Source organism: Rhinolophus sinicus, linkage group LG03 (assembly GCF_036562045.2).
Source record: "Rhinolophus sinicus isolate RSC01 linkage group LG03, ASM3656204v1, whole genome shotgun sequence".
Taxonomy (NCBI): domain Eukaryota; kingdom Metazoa; phylum Chordata; class Mammalia; order Chiroptera; family Rhinolophidae; genus Rhinolophus; species Rhinolophus sinicus.
Genome location: NC_133753.1, coordinates 79069229 through 79084654, shown reverse-complemented (window position 1 = coordinate 79084654; position 15426 = coordinate 79069229). Strand labels below are relative to the sequence as shown.

The window sequence follows — 15426 nt, the reverse complement described above, 5'->3', positions numbered from 1 at the left end:
AGTTGTCACCACAGAGTCTAAATCAGGGAAGTAACATGATGAGGTCTACATTTAAGAAAGATTAGACTATCACAGATTACACAAAGATACAGATGTGGAGTCCGTTAGCAGTTTTCCCAGGGGGGAGATAAGGGTTGACTGTACTGGGGCAGGAGCAGCAACAGAGATGGGAGAACAGAACACAGTGAATGTGAGCAGTGAGAGAAGGAGTTGGGGATGACACCCAGGATTTCGGCCTGAATAGCTACGGGATGGTAGTGCCAATCATTGAGTCTCTGTCCCAAGCAAAGAAGGACAATCCTCATTTCAGGTGCGTGGGGGACGAGGAGGAGCTCCAGTCTGGACTTCATGACTTTGAGGCATCCATGGGATGGTCAAGCAGAGCTACCAAGTAGGCAGTTGTAGGGGTGTATTCTACGACTCGGGATGGGTGTGACAGGTGTGCCTACAACTCAGGGATGAACATATTCTGGGCTTCAGAACTGGATGAAATTGCCCAGGGAAAGCACAAGATCAGAAGAGATTCCAAGAGATGAATTACAAAGGCTTCAGATTCTGGTCAAATGTTGGCTGTTGCCACGCAGCAGCCTACCCTGTCTGTCTCCTTGTACCTGCCCCTAAAAAAGGACAGTCTGTGAGACGGATCCTTTCAGGGACTTTGCTTTACCTTTGTGCTTGCACCTTATGTCTCCCTGTTTGGCCCCAGAAAGATGGCTGGTCAGCCAATGATGAGTAAGATTCCCCACGGGGGCAGGGAGTGGGGGACAACTCAAGTCAGGTGCAGTCGAGTGGGGACCAACAGGAGAACCCACGGGGTTCATAGAGGTGGGCACAGCCCCCCACCTTCCCCCTGCTAAGGAGAGCCTCTGCCTGCATTCTTTCCCACAACCTGCAGGAGAAGATATTCAATGATGTGCTTTCCATCTACTCATATGCATAAAGGTTTTGTCCCTTGGGGAAGTACAGACATCCTGAGACTTACGATTCAGCTGGCTGCAGGCAAGGGTGATTGGCTAAAAACTACAGGTAGGCCCAATTCGGTGCTCAGTCCTTGAGACTGGGCCCGCTTGCACTCTATTCATGGCTATGGTCTTTTCTTAACCCTGCGCTGCCCTCCTAGATCCCCACAACCCTCGTCACGCGGGACACGACAGTTGGCTGCACCATTTACTAATTATATGACCTAGGGTTAATTAGTCTCCAAGCCTGGAAAATTAGGGTAATTATACCTATGCTGAGTACTAATATTTAAAAAATGAGTAGAGGAAGAGAAAACTATAAAGTAGAAGAGAGAGAAGATAAAAAGTAGACACCACAGGAGAATGTAGTGTTATGGAAACTAATGGAAAAGAGTATTTCAAGATTAAGGTTAATAGATCAAATACTGCAGAGAGATCAATTAAGAATTGAAAAGTATACAAACAATTAAAAAAATAAAAGACATCTCTAATGACCCTAGCTAAAGCTTGGTGGAGGCTGACTACAGACAAAAGTATCATAGATGGTAGATGAGGAAGTGAGAGACAGATTTAGAAAATTCTTTCAAGAAACTTAGCTGCAAGTGAGAAGAAAAATTAGACTGGTGCTAAGTAGAATCAAAATAGAATTGCTTGTTTTTCTTCTTTTAATTGAGAGAAAGTTATGCATCATGAGTGAAGACGCTTTCAGCTGCAAGTAACAGAAAAGCTAACTAACAATGCTTAACCCGTTGGGACATTTATTGTTTATCTAACAAAAAGTCTGAAAGCAGACAGTTCTAGGGTTTTTTCAGAATCTCACTCAGTGATATCATCAGACCATGGCTTTTTTTATCTTCCTGCTCTGCTACAAAATAGTACCCACTGCCAGGCATCACATCCTTAAAAAAATATCCCCAACAGAAGGAAAGAACAAACCTTGCCCCTCTGTTAAGAAGCAAAACACCTAGAGCCACCCACCCCCCATCAGACTTTCCCTTACATCTCATTGGTTACAACTGGGTCACATGGCCACTCTCAGCTCTAAGAGAAGCTGAGAAATTATCTGATTTTCTAGACTCTGTTTTGAGGCAGTAAGGGAGATGGGGGTTGGGAATGACTTTTACACAGCAGCCAACACTGTCTGCCATGTGCATGCTGATGTGAAAGAGTTAATACAGAGAAAGAAGCCAAAGACACAAAAGGGAAGAGGGCAAGAATGAGTTCAAATATCGGTAAGTTTTGTAAGCGGCCTGGATGGAAGCTGAGAAAATTTGCACCATATAAATTTTAATTTCTTTGTAAAGCAGAAAATGGGATCATCCAATAAAAGTTGAGGGGGAGGTAGAAGAATAGAGGTCTTCAGAATAACAAAGAAGATTTTAAAATATTTCCCATTGAGAACATAAGAGAGGGCTACCTAGGTTAACCTAGAGGGCTAACAGGTTTCTAGGCAAGAGAGAGAGAAAAGAATGGAGGAAAAAACTTCCTGGGCAACAGAAAATTCAGTCAGTGTGAGAAATCATTAACTCATAGAGCCTTTTACAAGGTCTTCTCTGGCAGCACCCACTCAGCCAGATGGCTGAATCCATTCTAGACTGAAGTTAGGGTGGGTCATACAATGGAAAGACAAGGGTACTAAAAATGTTGAAGTTACAAGCAAGCCAGTGAAATAATGGGTCATGTACATCTATGTTAGGAAACAAATGAAAGGCATGAAAAGGTAGACAGATAGGGATAGTCAAGGAACCTGAGGGATTGCAGCCGTAATAAGAGGGATGAAAAGCTATGGTAAAATGAGTATTTTCAGGCAACAAGATCAAGGGTGTACCATGAGAAAGGATGGCTAAATTAAAATGGAGGTTGAGAGCACTCACATTAAGAAGAAGAGATTGAAAGGCTTGGATGCTAACTGAATTGTCTACATGGACGCTGAAGTCATCCAAAATGGTGGCTAGAATTAGAGTGAAAAAGAAGTGTCAATGTCTTTAATAAATGAAAAAAGGTGACCAAAGAAGAGAGGGAGAAGTGGATTACAGTTTCAAGAACCATGACTATCAAAAGGAATATAAGTATGGAGGAGTACTGAGGCGGAAGCTGCCCTAGGAAATAAGGAATATGTCAAACCTTACCCTAAAACCCTAGGTAGACGGTAAGTGAAAGAATGAGCTGCCTCCACTTAAGAAGACTTCATGAAAAGTGGTGTCTGTAAGGAATCACAGTTTTCAGTTAAGGCATGGAAATAGAGTTTTCAATTAAGGATATTAAGGAGAATTGATTTAATATAAATTGGAGCTATAGAAACACAAAACAAAAATTTGGAAAGAAGAGGAAGGAAACTTTAGGTTTAGGAGAAAGTAAGTCCAAAACAGTGTAAAGAAGAAAAAATATTGAATGATCGGAGAGGCTTATATTTGGGCAATTACAAGAGACACAGGAATTAGCAGGCCTCAAGATATCCAAAAGAAACAGTTCCAGCAGCCTCTCTGGCTGGAAAACTCTACAGCCCAATTGGACTTTCAAGGAATTCCCATTCTGAATTACAATACCTAGAAATTCTCAGTAACAGTGTTTCCAACATAGTAGATCAAAGCCAAATTTAGCTTTAGACATACATTCATTCTGGGAAACAGTATTATTCACATTGTATCTGTATAGTAAAGAATTTAACCTTGTTCAAAAAGTCCCTCCAAAAGCTGGCCTTTGACTTCAGCTTCTGGGACATAATCTCAAAGTTGTTTGCCTGGGGCCTTGAGCTAGCCAGAGAGTAACAATGTGATGTAGAAGGGGGGCTTTGGGTCGTGCACAGAGGCCCTGGACCAACTGGAGACTGAGATCAGCCACACAGACAATCAATCATGACTGTGTCACAGTGTCCCAATAAAAACGCTGAATACCACGGTTCAGGTGAGCTTCCTCGGTTGGCAGTACTCCATACACAGTGTCACACATCAATGCCAGGAAAGTAAGGCCCTGACTCCACAGACAACGGAAGCTCCACATTGATAATTCCCTGGACCTGCCCTTTACACTTCTTTTCTTTGCTGATTTTAATGTTTCCTTTCCTTGTAATAAACTATACCCATGAGTATAATACCTTCCAGTAAATTCTATGAGTCCTTCTAGCAAATTTTTGAACTCTAAGGGTGGTTTGGGGAAACCCTAAATTTGCAACTGGTATCAGGAGTGAGGGCAGCCTTGTGGGGACTATGCCCTCTACTTTGTACTTGGTGCAAGCTTTTTGACATTTATGCTCTCCCTAAATCAATTTGTTCTCAAGGAGAAAAAATTATTTGAAAAGAACTCAATACCTGAGGTTAGCTGAAATTGATACTGAGTAATAACTAGTCTACTGAACTACTTACTAATGGTCCCATAAATTCCTCTGAGCAGTCAAGAAGTCTCAACAATTAACCACTGAGAAAAGCACTGTTGAATTTTAATCTGGATATAATAGACACTCACTGTATCCCTGAGACAGACAGTCATTTCCCTTTACTAAATTACAGCTTGTTCTCAGTAACTGGGAAATGCCACTGTACCTCAGTGAAGTGTGATCAAGTCCAAATGATGAATACCTGAAGAACAATTTTAATTCGATTTTTTAATTAAAAAAGGAATTTTAAAGCTATTACAGTTTATAAATGAATTATATTACTACAGTGACTGACCTCATAACATAGAAGGGTCTGTCAACTTTCTTATTGCCAAACACTACTAAAAAGACTTTATAACTCACCTCTATATAAAAACTGCACCAAAATAACATATTGTGTAAATTAACAAAAATGCAATTGATGTGGAATGAAAAAGAGGCATTTAAATAGTGTCAGAGTAAAGAGATTTACAAAGACATTCTCTCATATATGCCTTATAATCTACAAAGTATAACATACAAATCGGCAGCCAAATGACAAAGAAAAACTTTTTTTTTTACCAGTCAGAAGTGTTTTATTAAAAAAAAAAAAAGACAAACAAGCAAACAAAAGACCCTTTAATCAAAAAGTCTGATTAAATTCAATATTAACTCAAGCTCTCAAAAACTTATCGGGGGCAGGGGGGGCAGGGGAGAACCAACAGGTGCTTCAGAAAAAAGCAGGCAGCTATTGACAATTCTTTGGTGGAAAAGTAAGTTGCATACTCATACAAACTGCCCTAATGATTATCAAGTCTGTTTTGTTTTTCAAAAATAGGTTTAAAGATCTACCAAAGAAACCACACAGATACCCCTAACAGTACAAAATTTTAACAATGAAATTTAAGGATATAGGAAAAAACAAATATGATAATACACACAAATTATTTACAAAATAGGCCTTTCAATCTTAGAAAACTAAAATGGGGCGACCTCATGAATGGTAACACACATAAAACACAGGCTAATAGCACATGGAACAACCTTAGACATCTTTCCAACGACTAACTAAGCTATAAAATGACAGCTCAGGATACTATTAACATGGAGCTTTTCTTCTGGTTATCAGTCAATACGTATAAAATTCGAGTAAATTTTCTTATTCAATTGCCATCATTTCTTCCTTTTTACCTTTTCCCTCATTTTCTCCAGTAACATTTTTCCTTTGGTTTGACCAGTTGAACTCAAAAGGTTTGGAACCCAAAGTGAGTATCAACTCTTATTGCAATAGCACTTGGAAAACTCAATCCTAGAAAAGTCAAATTGTAACTGCAGTGATCCGACAAAGTTAAGCTCCCATTCTCAATGTGACAATAACCTCCATGTTAATCATTAGTTTAATGGCTTCTCTTATGGCTAGGTCACATGACCCAACGTGATACTGGCCTGCTCCCCAGTTAGGCACTACTGAGCTATGTGTGCAAACACCCACCCATTTAAGCTTTCAAAAAATACAAAGCATCCTTTAAAACTATTTCAGTAGATAAATTTTAAAAAACTGCATTTCTATTGGCTTGTTTTGACTCTTGCACTGGCTTAGAGTACTGTTCATGATGGGGAAGATACAACAGTTACTTCGTTGCAACTCCAAGGTCTAGACTTCAGCACTTCTCGCTCTTCAAGTCTCAGCACCTTTTTTGCAGCAATAATAGTTCTTCATTAGCATCACCACTTCAATGGGACCAACACTCCCAGGGACTGGAGTGACACATATAAGTAACCAGCTTTCATTCTGACTCCTTCAAAATCTGCATCTCCAACCAACTTGGGTTTAGCTGTGATGGCATCTTGAATTCTGTTTATTTCCACATCAATAATGGCTGCTCCTTCCTTGGTCATATCTGCTGTGATCAGATTTGGAATGCTTGCAGAGGAGACCACAATACCTGCAAGAATTGCACGTTTCTCCAACTGCTCATTGGGAGTGTACGGATGAGAGACTGTTAACAGCGGCATCACCTCCAAGACGTGCGTGTGCCCCGTCTGTGTGTAGCAAGAGTGTAATGGGCATTCCAACACTTTTTGACCTTCCAGCTACAACCATGTTCTTCCCTAGGGTTAGAATGCCAAGTCGCTTAATTATTTCCCACACACCCCATGGAGTAGCCGGTCACATGGAAAACTGGTCCAAACACATTTGCCCTACATTAATTACCTGCAAACCATCGATATCCTTGCCTGGAGAAACAGCGCTGCAGATCTCTCTCTGAAAGAGGCAGCTGAACAAGGAGGCCATCTATATGATCATCACTATTTGGTTTATGGATTAAGTTCAACAGTTCTTCCTCTGAAACTGAAGCTGTTTTCACAGTTGTCTCACTGCTGACTCCCACCTCTGCAGCAGCCCTCGTTTTGGTGAGGGCATAGGAGTCGCTTGCAGGGTTCTCCCCAACCAGAACCACGCTCAGGTGTGGCCGTCTGTTGCCCTATGTCACCCACTCTGCCACGTTCGGCTGCACTTCCTGATTGAGCTGCAGGACAAGTCTCCTTCCAGAAATCACAGCAGCTTCATGTCAAACTGCCAAGAGGTGTAAGGAACAACGGCGCAGGCGGCAGTTCCAAGCGGCAGCAGCAGCGGAGGGCTGCCACGGACACGAGGGAAGCAGCAGTCTTCGCACACACTGGTGCCCGTGATGGGAGCGAAAGCTCTTCATCGTTTCTGCTGGTTAGCATTTCAGAGATGATATTAAAAAGTGTGTTTTCACTTAAGTTTAAAGGTAAGCCTTTTAAAACTTCAACTGTACAGTGAAAAGCTGAGCCTGGGGAATCAGAGGGATTACTTGTGGGACCCTGCCCAAATTATGCAATCCCTTTATGCCTCAGTTTCCTCACTTTCAAAATAAGAACAATAGCAGTACCTATTACACAACACTATGTGGATTGAATGAGATAATACAGGTAAACAGTATAACGCTGAGCACATAGTAAACACTCAATAATAGGTAGCTGTTTTTAGTAGTATAGAATTATCTGAGGAGAATACATTAATTCAACCTATTTAATCTGATATATTCTACATTCATGTAACTGAGACACCAGCCTTAGCCTCTGCTAAAATAAACTAATTACAAAGTCTAACATTTGTTTCTGTGGATATTTGTCTAGGTTTGGTATAAACACAAAAAAGAAATACACACAAAAAGGATGTTTTAATTCACCATGAGTCATTCCTTTTGGTGACTTTTCAGCAACATAAAATTAACTAACTTTATGTAAAACAACTATTAAACACATAAAAACATTTATGTAAATTGGTATAGCATCATTTTCAAACTATGAATGATCATATAGCATTGACAAAATTTTCCAAATCAATAAGTAAAAGTTTACAGAAACCAAAAGAATCTATGGCGGCAGGTGTCACACCTTTCTTATTTACAAGTTCTCTAAAATTTAACCATTGAAAGGATGAATAAAGTCAGAGGCGAGGTTGCTTTAAAAAGTAATAAGGAGACACTGACAGTCTTTAAAATAACTGATATCATGAACGTTATTACACACTGGGAAGAATAATCTGACAGTCTCTGGGTAAGTAATAAGGGGGAACATTTAGTTAGTGATGGGAGAATGTACAAGTTGCCAAAACAGGCAGCGGCAATTGAAAACAGTCTTTCAATAATAAAAAAACCTGACCAAAATGAATGATATGGAATCACTCTGCAGTGATTGTGGAAAAGGCAAAAATACAATTCAATCAGCATTAAAGTAATCACGACAAAAATAATTACTGTATTTCATCAAATAGAAAACACCATAGATTGTAAGATACACCATTTTTATATGCTACCAAAGAGAAAAATATTAATAATTAAACAGACATGATGCCAAGATGTTATGGATTAGAAAATACACTCCAATTTCAGAGATATTAAAATTTGAAATATATGTATCTTAAAATCAAGTAAATACAGTATCTGCCTAAACAATAAATAGGAGTCACAGTCCTATGAAATTCCCAGTAACATCCATAACTCTCACAGCCTGCTTGGGATCTGTTCAAATCTTCTTCCAATTTAAACAGCTCCAGCTAGCTTCTAACCTCTGCTCTGACCCATGATTCCCCATCTGCTTCTGAGGAGATGGGGCAAGCGCGTGCACACCCAACAGGGGCCACAACTCTAAGAAGGTCTCCTGAGGGCCCAATGAGTAATTCTATGTGACCCTTATTAAGTCTTCTTAACTATGACCACAGAAGACAAGACCCTACCTTTTCTAATTACCCTCATCCTAGCCTCTGTTCAAATCCTTGTAGGTTCTTCTTTAAAGTCTGCATCAACAACACTAAATAGTGAAAAAGGCAGGAATTTTTCTGAAGTGTTCAAGGTAGAAATGGGATATTATAAGAGTTTGGCAATTAGCCTCCTTTCAATTAATTCATTTTCTAAGGCAAATTATTTTAGCCTCACTGATGTTTGCTGCTAATGAATTGTATCTGACATCATCCTGTCTCCCTTTCATCGATATATTTCACTGGCTTGGCACATTTTTCTATTAGTGCTTCCTTGTGCACTAATTTTGATGGCTCACTTCAACTGAACGAAACAGTACATTTTTTCAATTCTCTTATTAACAAGCCAGCATTCTGCATACTGAATGTCATTTATGTCAGAACTACAGTTAGTGCCCGCCCCAGGACCTCTATTACTTGCCTCTGGTAGATACACAAAGAAGGAAATGGGAAACGTTTTTCTGTGTTGTCAGACACAAAAGAATACCCAAGCATCTTTGCTTTATCAATGAAACATGGACCAAGTTTACATACCATGATGACTTTAATTTCCTGGTACCTGTCTACGCTTTCTCTTTCTCGCTACTTGCTTTCCTGTAGATTCAGGCTTGGAGTTAAACCATGCTCTGTTTTACTCTAACTGTCCTTACTTCTTTATTTAGATGCCAGAAAAATCATAGAAATCTGTTGCTGCTCACCATTTGGACTGAATAGTCAAACTGTGCCCCTCCCCCTATTCTATGTTCTGAAAATAAGAATCCCGATTCTCTGTGTTCACTGCTGAGAATGGAAATTAATATGAAGGGACAAAATCAGGGCAACGTCCCACCTCCCTCCTTAGGAAGCACTTGAGCCAATGGCAGGGAAGTAAAACTGCCCACAGCATCAATCATTCCTAGAGTGTGGGTTAGCCCACAAACGGGCTGAGAACATGTTTTGCACTCAGGAGAAAAGAGCCAATCAAAGTAAACAAAGCTCTGAACTAGGAAGAAAAGAGAAGGTCAGAGATGAGAAACCTAATAATGTACTGAACAGGTCTAAGGAAGGACATATAACTAGACAGGTGAAGAAGCCTAACCCTGCCAAAAGAACCAGTGTGAAGAAATAGCTAATGATATACCAAATGGGAGAAGGGGAGATGACATGCTAGTTTCTGCATCCAGGATGGAGCAAGATGGGATTGAAAGGCCTAAAACCTAAGGAAGAAATTCAAGGAACTGATGGCCAAGAACAGTAGAGTACCTTCATCTTCCCAATGTACCAAGAAGGCCGATCACTGATGTAGAGCAGAAGATACTCTAGCTCAGCCACATATAATCAGACGCTGCAGCAGGAGATGCTCCCTGGGTGTCAGGTTAGACAAGAAGCTCTGAGAGTCAGGTTCCCCCCAGCCTTCCAAATTGCTCCAACCCAAAGCTACACAGAACACGAAGTGAGAAAGACTGTATCAGTGGTTGACATTGGAGAACAATAACTCTCCTTTTTCACTTTCGCGGCTTTCTTTTGTTACTATTGTTTTCTTGATAAATTACCCATTTAAACCTGCAGGTCACTAAGTAGTTTTATCAGGTGAAAAGTGTCTCTCCACCTGTGTGAACAGAGACCAGAATACAAAAGAGTAAAAGGATGAAGTAATGGCACTGACCACGTCTACTCTAATACTTGAGAAATCCAGCACACATGACTTGCAGTGGAGGGTTAGGGACAGTGGGTGCCAGCGAACAAAGCTGTAATCGCGCTGGCTTAGATACCAACAGTAGCAACATGCAAAAAAAGAACATTACACTATTCAGAGTTGCATAGATAAGTACTCAGTCATCACACTGAGTTGGAGGTACTCGTGTAAGTCATCTCCTATAATTAGCAGAAAAAGAAGGGGATTTAAGTAGGAGGACATAACCAGCAATTAATTAATATTCACAGGCTGTTTCCAACTCCTGAGAACTTATTCTTTTCCGATGCTAACTACATGGAACCTAAATGAATCTGTGAAATCCGATACCCGGTACCAATACCACCAACTTGAATAGTCAGCACTATGTAATACTCAGCCCTGTTCTCTAAGTTCCAGCTTCGACTGCCTTAAGTAAAACATTGTAAAACAGTATCTGAAAATTATTAAACTTTCTAACATATCTAAACATCTTGCTTATGACTACAAGTCAACAGATTTGAGGTCTGTAACTAAACACTTTACTTTACAATTCTGAACTGCCTTACACGTCCTGTGTCCTCGGCATCTAACCAATGCCCCAAACATAGTAAGAAGACACTAAATGCTGCTGAAGATGACACAAATTCCAATGACATTTTAAAGGTACAGCAACTATTATCTGAGGACAGCTCAATAAATAATTGTTAAATGAATGAATAAATGCATGGTAATCAAAAGAAACCCCTGCTAGATGAATCAAACTGAGCTATTCGTTAGAATACTGTCTCAGAAAAATATTTCAAAGAACTGGGCTTTAGTTATACTAAAATCTCTATTCCCTTGTTCACTAATTTATAGTTTTAAAAGGGAAAGAATTCAAAACGTGGCTTAACATACTTGACTCTTTAGCCTCAGGTTAAGGTCCCAAAGACATCTAAGAGCAATAACTGAGTTATATAGAAACTTTGCTTCATGTTTTAAAGGGTTTTTAAGAAAATAATTGTGTCTTAGGGTGCCTGAAAGACTACTACCCTGTTCAACTGACTTAATTAGTGTTCTTCATTCTTTAATGCTTCACAAAAGCCTAATGCAGTATTTTTAAATATGAGACCTGCTAAGTACCTAATGATGCTAAAATCATATAGAGAGGAAAGAATAAGAAGGTCAGATGCCCAAAACTGACAAGGGAGACATTCAGTAACTTCATCTATAGTTAATGCATAGTCTGTGAAACTTTTCCAGGCAAGGCAATAAATTTCTTTGGTATATTTAGATATGGCTAACTTAATTATCTTAAGAATATCATTTAATAGTTTATCTTTTTGCCTAAGGGTTGAGAACTTCTGAAATTTAATATATCATACTACAAATGTGGATGGGGAAAGTAATTTATATTAGTTATATAATGTCAAAGGAAGAAAAACGGATAATTTCCTTAGAAACTGTTTAGACTATGACTAAAAGAAGGTCATTTGAAGTAATTTTCTCATGCCTGCATATATCTTAAGAGTCAGAAGATCGCTAGATCTAGTACCACTGCCAAGTAAGGATTTAGATACGATTCAGTTAAGAACAGATGCTTTACAACTCTAATATTTCAAGATAAACATTGAATTGTTCGACAGGTTACTTTAAGGTGACCTATCATGATAAGTGGTATAATAATAATTTTTTTGTGTAGAACACCATTGGAAATCAAGTGAGTTATAGATTAGAAAATATGTTTTTGTTTATTTTGACTTTATACTGAAATAATACTGGAAATAAAATTTCATATATATTTTTCTACAACACATTGTCCAATCCTTAATAAACCTCTGTTACCTCAAACATCAAATATAGGAAAAAATCTGTTTGTTAATTATCCTGTTAAACACTGTGAAAAATACACCTATTACAGCTTCTTGTATAATCACTCGCCCTTGGAGAAAAGATGTATCCAACTCCTTTGGCTCTTCCCATGGTGGGTGCTTAGGAGGCTCAAAATATTTTTTTTTACTTCATACAGGATTAAGACGAGTTTAGTCCATGCTCAAAAGCAAAATTCTTTAGGAAACCAAAGGCTGAGAACATTCCTTATTCAGAAGTGAAATTCCATTGTCAGGGAAATCGCTAATACCAACTATCAAGGGAAAATGTCTCATTCCTATTGCAGGATCAGCTAAAGTGAAACTGCTTCTTTAGTTGCTAGGAAACAACCAACTCATTATATGCCATTATCAGAAGCCTAGGGAAGAAAACTGGCATCTGCTTCACATTTGAGGATGCTGGAGATTGAACTAAAAGCACTGAAACCGCTGCCAAAATCCCTGGTCTCCAGGGTTTACACTGTGACCGCAGCAGGTGCTGACACCAGACTAGCCTTTGAAGTTTTCCTTTCTGTAGCTCTTTTTCTAATAACTGAAATTATATTTTTCCAATATCCCACATTTTCAGACTCAAAGATTCTAAGACAAGACTTCCTCATTTGAGTTAAACTAATTTTATCTACGGTGAACACAACTTAGGAAAAAGAAATACTACTCAGATATCTTAATAAATGACAGAAAAATTGAAAACTATTAGTTAATTCATTGAGCAAAATGTACTAGGTGTTTATGCATTTAATTAAAGTCAAAATGAAAAATAAAAGGAAACTTTCAATACTCAGGGGAATAAAAGAGAAGACATAGTGATAAATCCAGTACTCAAACTGACATTCTAGCATTCATCTGCCTAGTTTTCCTAATTGATCATAAAGTTTAACTTCCCTTTTTATGGTCTGGCATGCTTTTTTGCAGTGCATCACAAAATGCATTCATGAACATATACCATATTTATTTACTGATCTCTTCCCTTCCTTTTAGCAGATGAGGTTGGGAGGAGGTGGGGTGAAATTATGCAGATAAATTACTAGACATTGTCTAGTTGAAACCATGAGGATCCCTGTACTACTGCTTCTATGTCCAGAAAAATCAGTTGTTCTTTCAGAAGACGCTGCAGCTGTTGGTAAAAGAAGTTGACAAACCATCTTCCTTTACCAAATTGCAAAGAATAATTCTGGTAGGGCTCCCCCATCTTAATATAATTCTTTGTCCCACCTCCCACTCTAATGCTCACCTCGTTTCAATTACTCACATCTGCCACTCTTGACTAAATAAGGTTCCCCTGATATTTCTTCATACTTGTATTCTCAAACAACTCAGCTGCACTCCACAACCCCGCTTACCCTTCTCCCAATCTGAGTCTTATCCACCTTCCTCTGTGTCTTAGGAAACATCACTTCCACTTAGGCTTGCCAGATTTAGCAAATAGAGGACCCTCTCTCAGTTAAGTTTGAATACCAGATACACAACAAATAATTTTTTAGTGTGACTATGTCCCAAGCAATATTTGGAACATACCCAATACTGAAAAATTATTCACTGTGTACCTGATACTCAAACTTAATTAGGTATATTCTGTACTTTATCGGGCAACCTTATTACCACCCCACTGTGAGAACAGATACCTTGATACTTGACATTTATCTCACTTTAACAGAAACCTGCCTTTCCTCAGAAATATCTCATTTCCAAAGTTAATCTATTAAAAAATAAAAAATAAAAAAAAGCCTAACTTTTCTTCTCCTGTCCCTCCCACAGCTACTGAATTGCTTCTTCCCCGTCACAGGTAGTTTCCAATTATTTGATTCCTCCAGCCTCCGGATCCCTCCAGACCACATGTCTTCCTGGAAGTCAGGACTTGACTTCACTGTTCCCCTCATGAATGCCCTAGATATGCTTCTCCCTTTGGACTTTCTGTCATACCGATCCTGGCTCCAACAACACTTTTGCCCAGGTCGACTTTCAGGCTTCAAAGAGTTGCTAAAGAGTTGGCAAAACTAAAAACTCATGATATTTCGCATCCAGTAGGCCTTTGCTGCTACATAGGGATCCTATCGTTCATCTCTTTTTCTCTCTCTTTTTTTTTTTTTTAATTTCTTCTGAAAGCAGTTAAAAAGCACTGGCTCTGAACCATCAGACTCGTATGCCTAACCCTGATTTCAGAACCACTAGTATTAGTTAGCGTCGCCTGGGGGAATCTACTAAAAGTGAAAACTCCTTGGCCCTCCCTTGAACCTACTGAAGGAAAATCTTCAAATGGGGGAGTGAAACCGGGAGGCTATACACCTAAATTGTCAACTAGCTCCCCAGATAATTTTTATGAATACTGAAATTTGTGAACGAAATTTTCTCTATTGAGTCAATTTCTTCCACTGAGAAGATCTACAAAATAATAACTTATTAACTCTTTTTAGTTACAGGTATGATGGAGTTCCCTCATCTGCTCTTCTTTCCATTCTACTCACCAAACTTGGAACTACACACTTATTTTCCAAAAATAACTCATCTATTAAATTTTTAAGCCCATTCCCTTTTGCCTCGTTCGTAATATTCCTCTTTCGATAATCCTCTCATTTTCTAGAATCTTCAGTCCCTCTTTATTGTGTCCTATACTTTGGAAAAGGTATGACTATTATCCCTTTTGGAAAACAACTGAAAAGGGCCTTCATTTGATACCATTTCTCCTTATGCTTCCATCCTCTTTTCCTTCTCCCCACCCCTTCAACCCCCATGCATGGCCTATTTTATCTAATAAGCAGAATATACCTCTACCTCCATTGTCTTGCTATAAATCCATTCTTAAACCCCTATAATCTGACTTTTTTCATTCACTGTACTATTAAAGGACCACAAATGGCCACCTAACACCTATTATCTCCTGGCCCTTTTTCAGTCCTCATTCTCACCGAGCAATCATTCTTAAAACTCTGCAAACCAATGGTTGCCAAACTTGTCTACACACTAGAATCAGTTGAAGGGCTCCAAAATGCAACTCAGAAGCTTACTGAACTTTTTTTGTTCAAGAGTTTTCATAGAGCTTAATCTGCAGCCCACCCCCACTTCCCCTTTCTAGAGGTCAGTGGGCGGGACTGAAAGTTCTAACCCTCTAAACACTTGGTCTTTCTGGTGAACAGCCCCATCCTGAGTCTATCCGGAGCCCCACCCTAAGTCACCTCACTAGCATAAACTCAGGTGTGCTCAAAAAGGTGCAACACTCCTATTGCTCAGGAAATTCCAAGGGTTTTAGGAGCTTTGTGTCACGACCCAAGAACAAAGAATGAATATATTTCCTATTACACCACAACTAT

The 15426-nt window shown here is 39.2% G+C and overlaps 1 protein-coding gene and 1 pseudogene across 3 annotated transcripts in view; both read right to left on the bottom strand.

Moving 5' to 3' along the window:
• The window catches only part of NUBPL (NUBP iron-sulfur cluster assembly factor, mitochondrial), a 196146-nt gene that overhangs the window by 101051 nt on the left and 79669 nt on the right, over window positions 1–15426 (bottom strand). The window lies entirely within an intron of this gene.
• Window positions 5000–7025, bottom strand: LOC109459754 (bifunctional methylenetetrahydrofolate dehydrogenase/cyclohydrolase, mitochondrial; annotated as a pseudogene).